We start from the raw sequence: 657 nt of genomic DNA, 5'->3' as shown, positions 1-657 counted from the left end.
AAATATTTTCATAAGTTCAAGAACACCACCATTTTCGGTTTTGAGGTGAAAATGAGTTAGAAAGCGTTTTAGAAAATTTCAACGGTTGAATATGTTCCTGACATACTCATGAACAACATACTTAAATCTCATCAACATCCATTGGTTGAATGTTGAGAGATCAAGGATTGAAGATGGAAGAAGACATGAGAAAAATGAGAGAAAAATGGAGAGATTTACCTTCTCTTTGAAAATGCCAAAGTGAGTGAGTGAAGTGTGAAGTGTGAGGGTTTAAGGAGAGAGGGAAATCAGATTTTCCCTAGGCAATAATGACAAAATCTCCTAGGGTGGCTAATGATGCTTAGGAGATATAGTGAAAGTGATGGGAGATTTGCTTTATAGAAGTCAACTCACACATCCCAATCCAAAATGATCACATTGTGGACATGTGTGATAAACATGCCCGAGTATTATCGGCCAATACTCGATCGGGTATTATAAATCGCCCAATCCTAATATCCGATTAGAATTTCGGATTTCAGCATTCCGAGTGAAAAATATTTAGAAAATAGGTATGTGTGTATTCAGGGTCTATATTGACTCGAAATTAAATTACGAATCCAACGACATGATCGGAATTCGATTCCGAGTTACGGAACTCAAAAGGACACGTTTTGA

Source organism: Lupinus angustifolius, chromosome LG20, assembly GCF_001865875.1.
Source record: "Lupinus angustifolius cultivar Tanjil chromosome LG20, LupAngTanjil_v1.0, whole genome shotgun sequence".
NCBI lineage: Eukaryota > Viridiplantae > Streptophyta > Magnoliopsida > Fabales > Fabaceae > Lupinus > Lupinus angustifolius.
Note: the sequence above shows the minus strand (reverse complement) of the source record.